Source organism: Macaca mulatta, chromosome 15 (assembly GCF_049350105.2).
Source record: "Macaca mulatta isolate MMU2019108-1 chromosome 15, T2T-MMU8v2.0, whole genome shotgun sequence".
NCBI classification, from domain to species: domain Eukaryota; kingdom Metazoa; phylum Chordata; class Mammalia; order Primates; family Cercopithecidae; genus Macaca; species Macaca mulatta.
In genome coordinates this window covers 16824912-16840713 of record NC_133420.1, presented here as the reverse complement: position 1 = coordinate 16840713, position 15802 = coordinate 16824912, and the positions used below count along the sequence as shown (strand labels likewise).

The window sequence follows — 15802 nt, the reverse complement described above, 5'->3', positions numbered from 1 at the left end:
TGTCCTGTAAAGAGGTAGGGGAGGTGGCCGTCAAGAGGCATGGTGTTAGGCAGATGTCTGGAGTGACCACGTTGAGGGATTGGGAGGGGGTGTGTTTCTATGCTCCCTTAAGGATAGTTTTGAAAACAACATGCTTGCTGCATACAAATATTGGAACATTTTATCTTTAAAACAAATTTTAGTACTGGTAACATTTATTAACTTTTTTTTTCTGTTCCCTGATTTGCTACCCAGCTTTTACATCAAAGCTCCTATCACAACCCTTCTTGTTTTTTTCTTCTTTTCCCTGAGACGGGCTCTCGCTGTTTCGCTAGGCTGGAGTGCAGTGGCCACAATCTCGGCTCGCTGCACCCTTCGCCTCCCAGGTTCAAGAGATTCTCCTGCCTTGGCCTCCCGAGTAACTGGGACTACAGGCGCATGCCATCACGCCCAGCTAATTTTTGTATTTTTAGTAGAGATGGGGTTTCACGATGTTGACCAGGATGGTCTCAATCTCTTGACCTCGTGATCTGTCCGCCTCGGCCTCCCGAAGTGCTGGGATTACAGGGGTGAGCCACCACGCCTGGCCCCTTCTTATTTTTGTAGCTTGTCACATGATGAATGCTTTTTACCCTGTGGGAGACCAAGCCTTTGAGTAATAGTTTGCTTTTATTTTTGTTTTAATTTATTTTATTTTATTTTATTTTTTTGAGACGGAGTCTCGCTCTGTCGCCCGGGCTGGAGTGCAGTGGCCGGATCTCAGCTCATTGCAAGCTCCACCTCCCGGGTTTACGCCATTCTCCTGCCTCAGCCTCCCGAGTAGCTGGCCCAGTAGTTTGCTTTTATAGTTTGCTTTTATAAACCAGAATTCGTTCTACACATAGAAGGATAAAACTGTCTTTTCTCTCTATTTCCTTTGCTATTCCTTTTCAGGAGAGAAATTACAGTAGAATTGGTGGCCTAATGATGTAATTGCCAAATTTTCATTTGAGGTTTTGGGGTAGAATGTTTTTCACCTGTTTGCTTTTATCTGAGACAGAGTGGGCAAGGAATACCGGTAGAGTGGTGAGAAGGGTATTATCCCTTCCTGGGAACCTTTTTTTTTTTTGAGGCGGAATTTCGCTCTTGCCGCCCAGGCTGGAGTGCAGTGGCGCGATCTCGGCTCACTGCAACCTCCACCTCCTGGGTTCAAGCGATTCTCCTGCTTTAGCCTCCCGAGTAGCTGGGGTTACAGGCATGTGCCACCACACCTGGCTAATTTTGTATTTTTAGTAGAGATGGGTTTTCTCCATGTTGGTCAGGCTGGTCTTGAACTCCCGACCTCAGGTGATCTGCCTGCCTCAGCCTCCCAAAGTGCTGGGATTATAGGTGTGAGCCACTGTGCCCAGCCCTGGGAACCTTTTAATTGTCAACTGTGTAGGTGTTCATGCTGGCCTGCAGAATAGAGTGCCTACTGTCTGATTTTCAGTTTTCTGTAGAAGGAAAAAAAAACCAACAATAGCAAAACTCATGATGCCTCCTGTTCTCTCTCTTCCTCTCCTCTGCTTGCATATTCTGGTCTATAACAGGAAATGGAACCTCCCAGAGTGAGGGGAAAATAACCTTCACATTTAGGTTTCTCATTCTAAAGTTCTTTCTTTCAGATTTTAGCCTGAGTTTTTTTAATAACAGACCTCAGCTCTTGTTCTTTGAAATTCATGTGGAAAAATGTTTATCAGTGTTGAAATCTGACATTTTTTTATCTCATGAACTCCAGAATTGTCTGATTATTAAATTCCTGCTTACTTGACTGTGACTAAAATTCTACTTTCAAAAGAGTAGAATGGACTGGGCGCGGTGGCTCACACCTGTAATCCCAGTACTTTGGAAGGCCGAGGCAGACAGATCACCTGAGTTCAGGAGTTCACGACCAGCCTGACTAACATGGAGAAACCTCGTCTCTACTAAAACTATAAAATTAGCGGGGTATGGTGGTGGGGGCCTGTAATCCCAGCTACTCAGGAGGCTGAGGCGGGAGAATCGCTTGAACCCTGGAGGCAGAGGTTGTAGTTAGCCGAGATCACGCCATTGCACTCCAGCCTGGGCAACAAGAGTGAAACTCCGTCTAAAAAAAAAAAGAGTAGCCGGGCGCGGTGGCTCAAGCCTGTAATCCCAGCACTTTGGGAGGCCGAGACGGGCGGATCACGAGGTCAGGAGATCGAGACCATCCTGGCTAACACAGTGAAACCCCGTCTCTACTAAAAATACAAAAAATTAGCCGGGCGTGGTGGCGGCGCCTGTAGTCCCAGCTACACGGGAGGCTGAGGCAGGAGAATGGCGGGAACCCGGGAGGCGGAGCTTGCAGTGAGCTGAGATCCAGCCACTGCACTCCAGCCTGGGCGACAGAGCAAGACTCCGCCTCAAAAAAAAAAAAAAAAAAAAAAGAGTAGAATGTACCCCTAGCAAATTGAAGATCAGATAAATAAAGTGGACCTGGAAAAGTAAGACTTGCCATTGTGTGTCAAACCAGACCTTCCCAGCTGTGGGCTTTATACTTACAGACTCAGAACGTGAATGGAAGCACAGACTCTAGAACATGTAGGAACTGTTATCCCTTGCCAGTTTCATGCTTCACTGTCCATCTCTTGGCCAAATAGGGAGACAAGGGTGACATTAAAATCAGGGGTTTATCTGAATTCAAATCTCAGCTGATCACTTACTAGCCGTGTGACTGCGACACCAGCAAAACCTCCCACTGCAGCTTATTTCCAAGCCTTTCCAAGGTCTTCTGGTCAGGGCGGTTTCTTCTTTCTTGTTCCTAAATTTAAAGTTTCAAGAATTTAATGTGTTTTTTAAATGAATGTAATGACTCTTGGGGGGGTAGGTTTTCCTAATTTAACTTTTTTTTTTAAATTTTATTTTTAAATTAATGAACAGTAAATTGACTTTTTCATGGTATGGTTGTATGAATTTTAATACATTTATAGATTTGTGTAAGTACCACCACCACCACAGGACATAAAGTATTTCCATAATCCCAATAACTGTCTTTGTGCTATTCTACGCTCCTGCCTCCTGGCAACCACTGATCTGTTCTCATCACTATGGTTTTGTCCTTTTGAGAAGGTCACAGAAATGGAACCATCTAGTATGTGACCTTTTGAGATTGTCTTCTTTCCCTGAGCGTAGTGTCTTTGAGATCCATCTCAATGTTGCATGTGACAATAGTTTGTTCCTTTTCATTGCTGAGTAGTATTCCATTGTATGACTATGGCACAGTTTGTTTATTCATTCATCTGCTGAGGATGTGTTTGGGTTGTTGCTCGGTGGGGCATTGGTGATTATGAATAGAGTTTTAAGCAGTTTCGTACTGTTTTTATATGAACATACATTTTTAATTCACTTAGCATATATACTTCCTCTGTCTGCTGTAATAAGGTACCATAAAACTGGGTGGCTTAGAACAACAGAAATTTATTCTTCCACTCTTCTGGAGGCCAGAAATCTGATATTAGTATCACTGGGCCTCAGTCAGGGGGACAGCAGGGCTTTGCTTCCTCCAGAGACTCCAGGGCAGAAATACTTCCTGGCCTCTCTGGCTTCTGGAGGCCACGGCCACCTGCACTGCTTGGTTGTGACCCCTTCTTGCATCACTCTGACCCCTTGCTTCCATTGTTTTATTTCCTGTTTTGTAATCAAGTCTCCCTTAGGCAGGGCACCCCTGAGGGATAATGGTTCACGCCTGTAATCCCAGCACTTTGGGAGGCCGAGGATGGCAGATTGCTTGAGCTCAGGAGTTTGAGACCAGCCTGGGCAACATGGTGAAACCCTGTCTCTACAAAAAAATATTTTAAAAATTAGCCGAGCATGGTGGCATGCACCTGTAGTCCCAGCTACGTGGGAGGTTGAGGTGGGAGGATCACTTAAGCCTGGGAGGTGGAGGTTGCAGTGAGCCAAGATCGCATCACTGCGCTCCATCCTGAGCAACAGAGTAAGACCCTGTCTCAAAAACCCAAAACAAAATCAACTCTCCCTCAGTCTTCCTCTTTTTTTTCGGGGGGTGGGGGTGGGGACAGAGTATTGCTCTGTCACCCAGGCTGGAGTGCAGTGGCACGATCTCGGTTCACTGCAACCTCCGCTTCCTAGGTTCAAGTGATTCTCCTGCCTCAGTCTCCCAAGTAGCTGAGATTACAAGTATGCGCCACGACACCCTGCTGGTTTTTGTATTTTGTTTTTCGGTAGAGACGTGGTTTCACCATGTTAGCCAGGCTGGTCTCGAACTCCTGACCTCAGGTGATCCGCCCACCTTCCCAAAGTGCTGGGATTACAGGCATGGCCCACTGTACTGAGCCCCAGTCTTCCTCTTATAGGGACACTTATGATTACATTTATGCCCACTAGGATAACGGAGGATAATGTCCCCATCTCAAGATTGTTAATCACATCTCCAAAGACCCTGTTCTCCCATATAGGGTAACATTCACAGGTTCCAGTAATTAGGACGGGCATATCCTTTGGAGGCCCATTTTTTAGCCTACTGCACTTGGCTAAAGACCTAGGAATGGGTCTCTAGGTCATATGGTAAGTATGTGTTTAATTTCATGAGAAGCTGCCAAACTGTTTTACAGAGTGGCAGTCATTTCATGTTCCTACCAGCACCCTTGAACGCCAGAATTCCTGGTATCCTCGGCTGAACTGGCTATTGTCAGTATTTTTAATTTTAGCCATTCTAGTGAGTATCTCATCATGGTTTTGCTTGTCCCTGACAGCTAATGAGGTTGAGCATCTTTTTGTATGAAGACTTCATATCTTTTAATTTTCCTCCTATACCTGCATAAGTATGAGGAAGAAAAGTGTGAACTGAATCATAACTAAAGGAAAGAAGAACATTGCTGTCTTAAGCAGACTCACACCTTTGTCGTTATACAGTATGGAACAATAATCCATTGCAAATCTCTTTGATTCATCTTCTCTGTTAAATTTCTTTATAAAATTTGTTGAGTTGATGACACGCCTGACTCTAATATAAAAGGTGACTGTTGTATCACTTTTTTTTTTTTTTCCTTTTTCTGAGGCAGAGTCTCCCTCTGTCACCCAAGCTGGAGTGCAGTGATTCAATCTTGGCTCACTGCAGTCTCCACCTCCTTGGCTGAAGTGATCCTCCCACCTCATCCTCCTGAGTAGCTGGGACTACAACTGTGAGCCACCATGCCTGGCTAATTTTTTTTTTTTTTTTTTTTTTTGGGACGGAGTCTCACTCTGTCACCCACACTGGAGTGCAGTGGTTCAATCTTGGCTCACTGCAGTCTCCACCTCCTTGGCTCAAGTGATCCTCCCATCTCATTCTTCTCAGTAGCTGGGACTACAAGTGTGAGCCACCATGCCTGGCTAATTTTTTTTTTTTTTGGGACAGAGTCTCGCTCTGTCACCCACACTGGAGTGCAGTGGCGTGATCTCGGCTCACTGCAACCTTCGCTTCCCGGGTTCAAGCAGTTCTTCCTCAGCCTCCCAAGTAACTGGGATTACAAGCATGTGCCACTGCCGCCCAGCTAATTTTTGTATTTTTAGTAGAGGCGGGGTTTCACCGTGTTGGCCAGGCTGGTTTCGAACTCCTGACCTCAAATGATCCACCTGCCTTGGCTTCCCAAAGTGCTGGGATTACAGGCGTGAGCCACCGCGCTTGGCCTCTGTATAAGCTTTAATGAATAATAAAGACTCTAAATTATGCTTAATTAAATAAAAAATTTGTTATCCCTCCCAACCCTCAGCCATGACCCCAAGTATGAAACGGGCATATCTGTTTGCTGCTATTAGGCTGTAGTTCACACTGGTTTAGTATTGCTGTAGATCACTTTTAGGGACATTTAATGATTTTTTTATACTAGATCTTGAGCACTAGCCATTTATTTTCTCTTGAAGCAGTGGTTTATAGTAATACATTGTGCTAATTTCTTTTTTGGTTCTTTATCAAGTTCAACACAGTAGCTTCTGTTGCTTGAGTTCTTGTAGTTATGAGGGGAAATTAATGCTGATGACCAGTATTTGAGAATTAAAAACCTCTGTTCAGAAAGGCAATGCAGAGTAGAATAATGAACGGATACTATAAATGACATATGTTGACACTGGGGGGTTAGTATAAATGAACAGTATTAGGTTTCAATCTCTGGAAATTGAAAAGCCCATTATTGGCCGGGTGCGGTGGCTCACGCCTGTAATCCAGCACTTTGGGAGGCCGAGGCGGGCGGATCACAAGGTTAGGAGATCGAGACCACAGTGAAACCCTGTCTCTACTAAAAATACAAAAAATTAGCCAGGCGCGGTGGCGGGCGCCTGTAGTCCCAGCTACTCAGGAGGCTGAGGCAGGAGAATGGCGGGAACCCGGGAAGCGGAGCTTGCAGTGAGCCGAGATCGCGTTACTGCACTCCAGCCTGGGCGACAGAGCGAGACTCCGCCTCAAAAAAAAAAAAAAAAGAAGTCCATTATTTAACCTAAAAATGGTCATGGCTCGAAAACAGAATTACATGCCATTTCCTTGCTAACCTTCCAGAGCCTACCCCCTCCAAGGGTGATAGGGCTAAAGCCCGGTCCACTAAGTTGTTGTCAGTCACATGGGCTTTAGAGTATGTTGACCTGATCAAACGTTTACTGTTTACAAATATTTGCTTCTAGCTCATATCCTGACACTTAAAGCCATGTGATCTTGTAGAAGTCACTTAGCTGATGGGTAAAACTGAGTCTGTTTCTCCATCTGTTGAATGAGGATGGGGATAGACTCTTTCTTTGCTCTCTCTCAGGCGGGTAGATCGGGATGAGCTGATGTCTGTGAAAGAACTTTGGATACTATAAAGTGCTTAAGGAATGTATGGGGTTATTATTTTATGAAATTGTTGATTCATCTTCATAATTTGAGATATAAGGTCTCTATTCCATTGCTAATGCTTATGGAGGATTTTCTCACTTTCTTAAAAAATATTGTCAAGGCCAGGCACAGTGGCTCACACCTATAATCCCAGCACTTTGGGAGGCTGAGGCGGGAGGATCACTTGAGCCCAGGAGTTTGAGACCAGCCTGGGAAACGTGGAAAGACTGAATCTCTACAAAAATTGAAAAACAAAAATTATCCAGGTGTGGTGGTGCACGCCTGTGTTCCCAGCTACTTGGGAGGTTAAAGAGGAAAGATCACTGCAGCCTAGGAGGTTGAGGTTGCAGTGAGCCATGATTCCACCACTGCACTCCAGCCTGGACAACAGAATGAGACCCTGACTCAAGAAAAAAAAAAAAAAAATATATATATATATATATATATGTGTGTGTGTGTGTGTGTGTGTGTGCAGTGTGTGTGTGTGTGTGTGTGTAATATATCTCTAAGTATAATTATATACTTAGAGGTGGGCTCGTAAAGGCTTTTTCATTACGGATTTTTCAGCTTATTTCTTCTAAGTTTTGTCAGTTAAATAGTAGGGATAAATTAAAGGAGAGGGAAAAAAAAAACCCCATCATCTTTCCTTCTCTCCTTCCCTCCCTCCCTCCCTCCTTCCCTCACTCCCTTTCTTTTTTGACAGAGTCTCACTGAGTTGCCCAGGCTAGAGTGCAGTGGTGCGATCTTGGCTTACTGCAGCCTCCCCGTCCTGGGTTCAAATGATTCTCGAGCCTCAGCCTCCTGAATAGCTGGGATTACAGACATGAGCCCCTGACCTAACATGGTTCTTTTTCTTTTTTGAGACAGGGTCTCGCTCTGTCACCCAGGCTGGAGTGCAATGGCGCGATCTCGGCTCACTGCAACCTCCACCTCCTGGGTTTGAGTGATTCTTCTGCCTCAGCCTCCCGAGTAGCTGGGATTACAGGCGCTCGCCACCATGCCTGGTTAATTTTTATATTTTTATTAGAGATGGGGTTTCACCATGTTAGTCAGGCTGGTCTTGAACTTCTGACCTCAGGTGATCTGCCCCTCAGCCTTCCAGAGTGCTGGGATTACAGGTGTGAGCCACCGAGCCTGGTCTACATGGTTCTTTTTCTATTCAGCTTTTTTGGTAGGAGTGAGGTAGTTGTAGGGGAGTGTTGATAGGATAGCGAAGAAATTTTAACCTTTGTTGAAAATATGCAAGACACTGTCATAATATTTAAGAATATATAAATGTTATCATTTTGTACATGTCCTTTTGAAACTCACTTTTTTTATTCAGCTTTTTTTTTCTTTTCTTTTTTTTTTTTCTTTTTTGAGATGGAGTCTCGCTCTGTTGCCCAGGCTGGAGTACAGTGGCGCGATCTCAGCTCACTGCAACCTCTGCCTCCCAGATTCAAGTGATTCTCTTGCCTCAATCTCCCGAGTAGCTGGCAGGCACGTGCCACGACACCCGGCTAAATTTTTGTATTTTTAGCAGAGGCAGCGTTTCACCATGCTGTCCAGGCTGGTCTTGAACTCCTGACTTCAGGTGATCCACCTGCCTTGGCCTCCCAAAGTGCTGGGATTACAGGCGTGAGCCACCATGCCCAGCCAAACCTACTATTTTTTAATGGGAATGGGTTTATTACAGAGTATTAAATAGCTAACAGTTACGGGGAGGGCTGAAAAAGCAGATTCTTGGTTGGACTTCATGAGTGATTCCCAGACAGAACGGCCTCACAGACCTGGGCCACTGAGGAAGCTGCAGCCTCTTCAGGAATTGGGAATGTGTCAGCTGTAGAATCTCTGCCACAATCAAGGCCTTACTGCACCTGGCTCCAGAGCCAGGTGTGGTCAGCCAGCAAAATTGATGTCCTGCACTCAACACCCATGAAGCCAGTGCCTGGACACAGGACTGCTCGTCCTATCTCGGAAAACCAAATGCTTCCCAGCGGGGCTTGCCCACAGCAATGGCAGAAGCAACAGATGTGTGCTGGGCCTCCCATCTGCTTTCCAAATCTCATGTGATTGTATCCAACTTGCAGACCCTAAATCACATTTAAACTGTAGGTGCAGGGGAGTTGGTGATGTGGCTTTTAGATTTTCAGCCTCTGCACTGTAAGAGAAGAGACCCTGGAAGGAGGATGAAATGGCTACGGAGTATACATCCACCGTATTCACTCCAAGTTCTTAACCTGATATGAAGATGTATGGGTATAATATAGGGAGGCTTTGACCCCTGTAATTTTATGCACACTCGGGAATGTGCACAAGAACATTTTTCTTTCATTAGATTCTCAAAGGGGATGATGACCCAACAGAGGCTAAGCACCATTAACCAGATAAATTAAGTGATTAAGTGCCCAGATTCTGAAGGCAGGCAGGCAGGCCTAGATGTGAATCCTGTCTCTGCTTCTTAGCTGTTATGAAATCTTGAGCATGTTATTTCACTTCTGTAACCCTTAATTTTCTCATCTTTAAAATAAGGTTCTGAGGATGCTTTCATGGAGGTTTCATGGTACCAGCATCCTACTGGGAACTGTAACTCCTGCTGCCTACCAAATATCTAGAATATCTTTGGCTTGGCACTCAAGGTCATCTCTGAAGTAGCCCAAACATGCTTTCTTGCCCTCCTGCAGGGTTGCTGTGAGGGGAGTATAGAATGCCTGTATGGTAAATGCCTGGTAGAGTGCCTGGCCCCAAAAACAACCAGTAAGTCGTCTTCCTTCCCAAAGCTAGTCACTGCATGTATGTATGTATTCATTCATTCCTCAGAAGAACATGGCCAACATGAAACTTAGCGTGTGCTGCTGCCATCTCTGTTAAGAATACCCCTTGGTGGCCGGGTGCAGTAGCTCATTCCTGTAATCCCAGCACTTTGGGAGGCTGAGGCGGACACATCACTTGAGGCCAGGAGTTCGAGACTAGTCATGGCCAACATAGTGAAACCCCGTCCCTACTAAAAATACAAAAAATAACTGAACATAGTGGTGAATACCTGTAATCCCAGCTACTAGGGAGGCTGAGGCTGGAGAATCACTTGAACCCGTGAGGCGGAGGTTGCAGTGAGCCAAGATTGCGCCATTGCACTTTAGCCTGAGTTATAAAGCAAGAATTCATCTGGAAAAAAAAAAAAAAGAGCCAGGTGCAGTGGCTCACGCCTGTAGTCCCAACACTTTGGGAGGCTGAGGCAGGTGGATCACAAGGTCAGGAGATCGAGACCATCCTGGCTAACAAGGTGAAACTCCGTCTCTACTAAAAATATAAGAAAATGCTGCAGAAGTGAACTTGGCTATCACTTCCTCTGTTCCCACTGCATGCTGTGCTATTGCTGTGCTATTTATCACAACGGTGTTTACTGTCTTACACTTGCCTCTCTCTCATCTCCTCTTTTTTTTTTTTTTTTCCCGAGATGGAGTCTTGCTCTGTCGCCCAGGCTGGAGTGCAGTGGTGCGATCGTGGCTCACTGCAACCTCCACCTCCCAGGTTCAAGCAATTCTCCTGCCTCAGCCTCCCAAGTAGCTGGGATTACAGGCACATGCCACAACACCTGGCCAATTTTTGTATTTTTAGTAGAGACAGGGTTTTACCATGTTGGCCGGGCTGGTCTTGAACTTTTGACCTCAAGTTATCCACCCACCTCAGCTTCCCAAAGTGCTGGGATTACAGGTGCAAGCCACCACGCCTGGCCTCATCTCCTCTTAAATGTCTTTAGAGCAAAGATTATATCATAACCCCAGCACCTAGTATAGTGCCTATTACATAGTAGATTTTCAATAAATGTTTGTTAAATGCATGAATGAATAATGAATAAAGAAACTGGGTAATGTTTTTAGCTTGGAGGAGAGAAGCCTAAGGGAAGATGTGTTCGCTGTTTTGAAAATATGTACTGTCGGCGGGCGTGGTGGCTCACGCCTGTAATCCCAGCACTTTGGGAGGCTGAGGCAGGCGGATCACCTGAGGTCAGGAGTTCGAGACCAGTCTGGCCAACATGGCGAAACCCTGTGTCTACTAAAATACAAAAAAAATTAGCTGGGGGTAGTGGCGGGTGCCTGTAATCTCAGCTACTTGGGAGGCTGAGGTAGGAAAATCGCTTGAACCCAGGAGGCGGAGGTTGCAGTGAGCCGAGATTGCACCACTGCACTCCAGTCTGGGCAACAAGAGTGGGATTCCGTCCCAAAAAAAGAAAAAAGAAAAAAGTATTTACTATCATGTAAAGGGGAGTTGGTCTCACCCTACACTGCTTTGGAAGGCACAATTAGGAGCTGTGGATGGAAGTCACAAAATAAGGCACATTTGGGTTCAGTATGAAAATAACTTTCAGATAATGAGAGCAATCAAGTAATAGGGTGTCTTGGAAGCCAGTGATTATTGGTCGTTGGAGGTATTAAAGGAGAGGCAAGATAGGAAGATATAGATGGGGTCTGAATGCTGTGCGGGACTTCTCAGCACACTTCCTTTTCTGAGTGCTTTTAACAAGCGGACTAGGGAATATTAAGGATAGGGACTCTGCTCTCAGGGAGAGTATTGGCTGCTCAGGGAGAGAAGATATGTTCAGGTGGGAAAGGGCAAAGGGTGTTAGGAATGGCTTGGTTGGGATATTCAGAGGAGTATGTGGAGTAAGGCAGGAAAGCATGTTTGGGCTTCCTCAAAGATGACCTTGAGCACGAAGCCAAAGATTTTGGAGATATTTGGTGGGCATTGGGCATTATAGATACCCAGTAAGATATTAGCACCATGAAAGCTCCACAAAAGTGTCCTGAGCACCTAGCACAGTACTTCACACGTGGTAGATCTTCAGTAAATAGTTGTTGAAGGAATTTGTTAACATATCAGAGCTATGATTTAGGAAAATTATTCTATATTCTGAATTTAGGTTGGGAGTGGGAAGAAAAATCCCCTTAAGTAGGAGGTAAGAAGAGCCTGAAGAAAGGCAGAGGACACCAGTAAGCATCTTGGATGCGGGATTGTCAGAGGGGAGAGAGGTGAAAATGATTCCATGACTGTGAGTCTGGCGACTAGAAATGGGAGTGACATTCACAGAGTAGGGTGGTTCCCTGTAGTTCCTCCTCGTGCTGAAGGTGAGGCTTTGCTTGTCGACCTGCTTCGGTAGTAGCATTGACTTAACAGTCTCTGTGCACTCTGTCCCCTCAGTGCTTCTGCATATGTGTTGTTCACTCATCACTATCTGCATGTTCATGGTCTCTGGGAAGAATCAACTATAATGGTCAGAATAATTGCCTGGTAGGATGTATTTCCTTTGAGTTCAGCAAGACGTGCCCCCTCACATGGTGTTCCTGTTCATTCATAAGGCTGTAATAGTGTGTGAGTTAGGAGACCCTTTTGACCAGTTCCCCTGTTTTCCATCTTGGAAAAACCAGAACTCTGTTTCCTTGAGCAAATGACCTTGCCATCGGCCCCAAAGCTCCTTTTCCTGGGTTTGTGTGGGTTGGTGGAATCCTGGCAGTCTGCCGCTCTTCCTGGCCTCCAGAGATCAGGGCTGTGACCTTCCATCTGCAGACAGCAGCTCTAGCTGCGAGGTTGGTGGCCAAGGAGGACGAGGACACAGTTCAGGGCCTGTCCTTCAGGGGCTTCCGTGTGCAGCAGCAGCACTCTATAGTATCATAGATGAATTTTTGTCAAAACACAGTGAAAAGTTGATTACACTTCTCATTTATTAAAAAAAAAGAAAGACTTGATAGCATAGTAGATGGCCCCTTATATAAACCACTTAGTATTATTTCAAAGGAAGCAAGTCTGTGAGAAAAGGGGCAACCACTTTTCTCATAGAGAACAGGTTTTTAAATGAAAAGATCAACAAATCCAAATGCTATGGTATTTATACCGATTTAGAAAGGCAATTGACTTTGGGAGGCTTTGTTTTCTCATTTCCCTTTTCTCCTTGACATTTGACAGACCTGGTGAGCAGAGAGCTTTCCCATTCGGTTTTCCTGGAGAGAGCTGCCTCTTGGGCTTCCTGCATTTGTATGGAAGTTTTCATTTTTTTTTTTTGTCAAATGAAAGGTTACCTTTCATTTGTTCAGATTTCCCACACACAGTTGCAGCAATCTTTAGATTTCAAATTGGCTAATTCTGTGGGTCACTTAATTCTTCACAACTTTTAAAACATTTTTTGAGTCTTTAAATACAGCAAAGTTGGTGCCTTTTTCAGCTATTTTTCGGCATTGCTATATTCCAAGCCGTTGAGCTCTGTTTTACTCTGACATTTTCTCTTCACTGTTGGATTCTGCTCACTGTGTTTAAGGCAACTCGATAGCATTTTCCCAAAAAGGAGAAATTAGGGCTAGTGTGAGTTGAGGGGAAGGGGATGTTTCTGTTGTTGCTCCTTGCTGAGTATCTTCAGATATCTAAAAGAAACTTGTAACAGTGTCAGCCTGACACTGGCCTTCACAGCGTCAGCCTTGGTTGACTGTGTTCTAACACGGATGCCTGATCTGTATTGGCTATAAGAAGGTTTTGGAGAATGTATATCTGAGGGTGTTTTAAAAGAAAATGGAAACAAAGCTCCTTTTCGCCTTGAGCTCATGGTTTGGAATTTGGGCATTTGGAATCCTTCAAGCCCTCCGTGTGGGCAGAGCTGGAGTCCCCTTAGGGCACTGCCTGTCATCTTCACTACACAGCTGTGCTCCAGAGCAGGGAGCCGATGGAAAGGGGGACCCAGACCATTCCATTCTGCAGAATTCCCTTTCCGCCCTCTGTGAGAAGGCGGTTTGGGACCCTTTTAGAAGTTTGCTTTGTAAGTGAAGAACCTGAGGCCGGCTGTGTTCATATTCTCCGAACTTGGTGAGAATGAGGTACTTTAAGATAGGCTGTAAGATCAGCAGCATCAGCCCACCAGGGAAGAGCTTGGCTGACTCCTGGAGGAGAAAGCCAGATGGGGGAAGCATTCAGTCCTATTTTCCTATTGAAAACCAAAATTGGCCAGGCACAGTGGCTCATGGTCTGTAATCCCAGCACTTTGGGAGGCCAAGGTGGGAGGATTGTTTGAGACCAGGAGTTTAAGACCAGCCTGAGCAACATGGTGAAACCTGGTCTGTATAAAAAAATACAAAAATTAGCTGGGGTGGCCGGGCGCAGTGGCTCATGCCTGTAATCCCAGCTACTTGGGAGGCTGAGGCAGGAGAATCACTTGAACCAGGGAGTCGGAGGTTACAGTGAGCCAAGATCATGCCACAGCACTCCAGCCTGGCAACAGAGAGAGACCCCGTCTCCAAAAAAAAAAAAAAAAAAAAAAAAAGCTGGGGCATGATAACGCATGCTTGTTGTCCCAGCTACTAGGAAGGCTGAGGTAGGAGGATTGCTTGAGCCTGGGAAGCAGAGGTTGCAGTGAACTAAGATTGAACCACTGCACTGCAGGCCCTTTTTTTTTTTTTTTTTTGGAGACAGCGTCTTGCTCGATACTGTCACCCAGGCTGGAGTGTAGTGGCGCCATCTCGGCTCACTGCAACCTCTGCCTCCTGGGTTCACGCAATTCTTCTGCCTCAGCCTCCCGAGTAGTTGGGACTACAGGCGCCCACCACCACGCTCAGCTAAATTTTTCTGTGTTTTGCTGTAGAGATGGGGTTTCACTGTGTTAGCCAGGCTAGTCTTGCTCTCCTAACCTCATGATCCACCCGCCTCGGCCTCCCAAAGTGCTGGGATTACAGGCGTGAGCCACCGCTTCCGGCCAGGCGTTTTGTGTGTGTGTGTCTCAAATAAAAAGAAAGAAAATCAAAATTTTACTTGAAAGACTGGAGAAAGTTGATGAAGATTTTGAGAAAATGAAGAAGTCGCCGGGCGCGGTGGCTCACGCTTGTAATCCCAGCAATTTGGGAGGCCGAGGCAGGTGGATCACCTGAGGTCGGGAGTTCAAGACCAGCCTGACCAACATGGAGAAACCCCGTCTCTACTAAAAATACAAAATTAGCCGGGGTGGTGGCACATGCCTGTAATCCCAGCTGCTCGGGAGGCTGAGGCAGGAGAATCGCTTGAACCCGGGAGGCGGAGGTTGCGGTGAGCCGAGATCGCGCCATTGCACTCTAGCCTGGGCAAAAAGAGCGAAACGCTGTCTCAAAAAAAAAAAAAAAAAAAAGAGAAAGTGAAGAAGTCATGGCCCCTCCAGGGCACACCCAGGTGCTGTCCCTTCTTTTCCCCCCAGTTCTCTTAGCTATAAGATGGGGCTTATAATAATCTCTTCCTTGAAGAGATGTTGTTAATAGTACTTAGATGATTTGCTAACTTATATCAAGCACTTACTCTGACCCAGGTATTAGACTGGGTGCTTAACGTATCTCTATTGTGTTTTTTATATATATATATATTTATTTATTTTTTTGAGACAGAGTCTCGCTCTGTCACCCAGGCTGGAGTGCAGTGGTGTGATCTCGGCTCACTGCAACCTCCACCTCCCGGGTTCACGCCATTTTCCTGCCTCAGCCTCCCGAGTAGCTGGGATTACAGGCGTGTGCTACCACGCCTGGCTAATTTTTGTATTTTCAGTAAGACGGGGTTTCACCATGTTGGCCAGGCTGCTCTCGGAACTCCTGACCTCCAGCGATCCACCCACCTTGGCCTCCCAAAGTGCTGGGATTACAGGCATGAGCCACTGGAGACAGAGTCTCGCTCTGTCACTTAGGCTGGAATGCAGTGGTGCAGTCTTGGCTGCAACCTCCGCCTCCTGGGTTCAAGCAATTCTCCTGCCTTAGCCTCCCAAGTAGCTAAGATTATAGATGTGCACCACCATGCCCAGCTAATTTTTGTATTTTTAGTAGAGATGGGGTTTCACCATGTTTGCAAGGCTGATCTTGAACTCATGACCTTAAGTGATCCATCCACCTCAGCCTCCCAAAGTGCTGGGATTACAGGCGTGAGCCACCGCACCTGGCCCTAATTCATTCAACTTTGGAAGCGTTGGTTGGGAGATGTGTGGTTGGGTGTTGTCATGGAGAAGAATTAGGCCCT

At 45.9% G+C, this 15802-nt stretch overlaps 1 protein-coding gene across 1 annotated transcript in view; it reads left to right on the top strand.

Moving 5' to 3' along the window:
- The window catches only part of ABL1 (ABL proto-oncogene 1, non-receptor tyrosine kinase), a 185216-nt gene that overhangs the window by 32136 nt on the left and 137278 nt on the right, over window positions 1-15802 (top strand). The gene's annotated exons all lie outside the window — the stretch shown is intronic.